The sequence below is a fragment of the Lagenorhynchus albirostris genome, chromosome 3 (assembly GCF_949774975.1).
Source record: "Lagenorhynchus albirostris chromosome 3, mLagAlb1.1, whole genome shotgun sequence".
Classification (NCBI taxonomy): Eukaryota; Metazoa; Chordata; class Mammalia; order Artiodactyla; family Delphinidae; genus Lagenorhynchus; species Lagenorhynchus albirostris.
In genome coordinates this window covers 27,120,078-27,123,036 of record NC_083097.1, presented here as the reverse complement: position 1 = coordinate 27,123,036, position 2,959 = coordinate 27,120,078, and positions in this window count along the sequence as shown.

Here is a 2,959-nt window from a genome sequence, read left to right as displayed (position 1 = left end):
CTGATAGAGGTGAAAATAACAATGTCTGAGATGAAAATTACACTGTTTAGGATTGGCATTTTAGAAAAGATTAGTGAACTTGAAGAGAAAGTAATGGAAACTATCCAAATGAAAAACAGAGAAATTCTTAAAAATTTAAAAAATTCTCAGTGGGATTTGGCACAAGTTCAAGCAGCCTAATATATGCATAACTTGAGTCTGAATGGGGCACAAGATACAGTTGAAGAAATAATGTCCAAAAATGTTCCAAATGTGATGCAAAAACTATAAACCCATAGAAGCAAGAAGCTTCCTGAGCCCTAAGCACAAGAAACATGAAAAACACTACACCAAGGTATATCATAATCAAGTTGCTTAAAACCAGTAAGAATACCAGTGAGAAAGAGAAAATCCTAAAGTCAGTCAGAAGAATAAACAACATGTTATGCACAGAGAAACACAGATAATGATGACAACAGATTTCTCATTAGAAACAATATGAGAAGAGAGCTACATCTTTAAAGTACTAAAAGGAAAAAAAGAACTGTCAAACTACAAATTTAAACCCAGCAAAAATATCTTTTAGAATAAATATTCAGGGCTTCCCTGGTGGTGCAGTGATTGAGAGTCCGCCTGCCGATGCAGGGGACACAGGTTCGTGCCCCGGTCCGGGAAGATCCCACATGCCGCAGAGTGCTGGGCCCGTGAGCCATGGCTGCTGAGCCTGCGCGTCCGGAGCCTGTGCTCCACAACAGGAGAGGCCACAACAGTGAGAGGCCCGCATACCGCAAAAAAATAAATAAAATAAAATAAATATTAATCACTAGCAGATCTTCAGATAATCAAAAATAATACTTGATAGAAAACTAAATCTACACAAAGAAATGAATGAAGAGCATAGTGGTAACTACATGACAAACCAATTGGTAAATAAGTAAGATTTTTCTTATTATTTAAATATCTTATTAAATACAATAATAACGATGTTTGTGTGATGCATATGTATAAATAAAATACAGAACAAAAAACTAGCATTAAAGCCAGGAGGATAAAAATGAAAGTATACTACAGAATAGTTCTTATAATATATGTGATGTGGTATAATATCACTTGAAAGTAGATTGTGATAGATTAAAGATGTATGCTATAAACCCTAAAGCAACCACATATATGATGAAACAAAGAGTTATAGTTAATAAGCAAGCAAAAGAGATAAAATGGAATCATTTTTAAAAACTTAATAAAAACACCATTAATTAAAAGGCAAAGGCTTTCATACTGGATTTTAAAAAAGTCAATAGTCAACTATATACTGCTTACAAAAAAATTATTTTAAATATAAAGACACAAATAGTTAAAAGTAAAAGGATGAAAAATGATATACCACACTAAAAGTAGTCAAAAGAAAGCTAGAATGGCTATAATTATATCAGAGAAAGTAGATTTTAAAGCAAAGACTATTTCCATGAATAAAGAAAGGTCATTTTATAATATTAAAGTAGTCAGAACATCAAGAGGACACAACAATTCTAAACATGTATCTGCCTAATAAAAGAGCTACAAAATAAATGTAGAAACAGACATATTCACAAATAGAGATTTCAATACTGTTCTCTCAGTAATGGATAGAACAAGTAGACAGAAAGTCAACAAAGATACAGAAGATTTTCATAAAATTAACAACCAACTTGATTTAACTGACATTTTAAAACACTCTACTCAACAACATCATTCTTTTCAAGTCCATCCAGAACATTTACCAAGATAGACCATATTCTGGGCCATAAAATCAAGTCTCAATAAATTCATAAAGATTCAAGTCATATACAAAGTGAGAGAGTGGCATGGACATATATGCACTACCAAACATAAAATAGATAGCTAGTGGGAAGCAACCGCATAGCACAGGGAGATCAGCTTGGTGCTTTGTGACCACCTAGAGGGGTGGGATAGGGAGGGTGGGAGGGAGGGAGATGCAAGAGGGAAGAGATGTGGGGACATATGTATATGTATAACTGATACACTTTGTTATAAAGCAGAAACTAACACACCATTGTAAAGCAATTATACTCCAATAAAGATGTTAATAAGTAAAATGAGACCCCCCCCAAAAAACACAAGATTCAAGTCATATAAAGTATGTTCTCTGACCACAGTGGAAATAAATTAGAAATCAATAAAAGAAAGAGATCTGGAAACTCTCTAAAGAAAAAAGAAAAAACAATAGAATCTATATGACACTATTATTTAACTCATGGGTGAAAGAAGAAACCAAAAGGGGAATTAGATAATATTGTGAACGGAATGAAAATAAAAAACACAGTTATTGAATATGTTGCTAAAGCACCTATTAGAGAAGAATTTATAGCATTAATGGCCTATTGTAGAATATAAGAAAGGTCTTAAATCCATAACAGCAGCTTCTACCTTAAGAAACTAGATGAAGAACAAACTAAGGAAATAATAAATATTATAATGAAAATAAGTTAAAAGAAAAACAATGGAGAATATCAATGAAACCAATAGCTGGTTTTTGAGAAGACCAACAAAATTGAGAAAACTCTACCCAGACTGACCAGGAAAAAGGAAAGAAGGCATAAATTGCTAATTTGAAGAATGAGAGATGATATCACTGTAGATTCAGTCTCTACAGATATTAAAAACATAAGGGAGGAGAGACCTTCAAGATGGCAGAGGAGTAAGACATGGACATCACCTTCCTCCCCACAAATACATCAGAAATACATCTACATGTGGAACAACTCCTACAGAACACCTACTGAACACTGGCAGAAGACCTCAGACTTCACAAAAGGCAAGAAACTCCCCATGTGCCTGTGTAGGGCAAAAAAAAAAAAAAAAAAAAAAACCAGAGACAAAAGAATAGGGATGGGACCTGCACCTCGGGGAGGGAGCTTAAAGGAGGAAAAGTTTCCACACACTAGGAAGCCCCTTCACTGGTGGAGATGGCGGGGGGCGG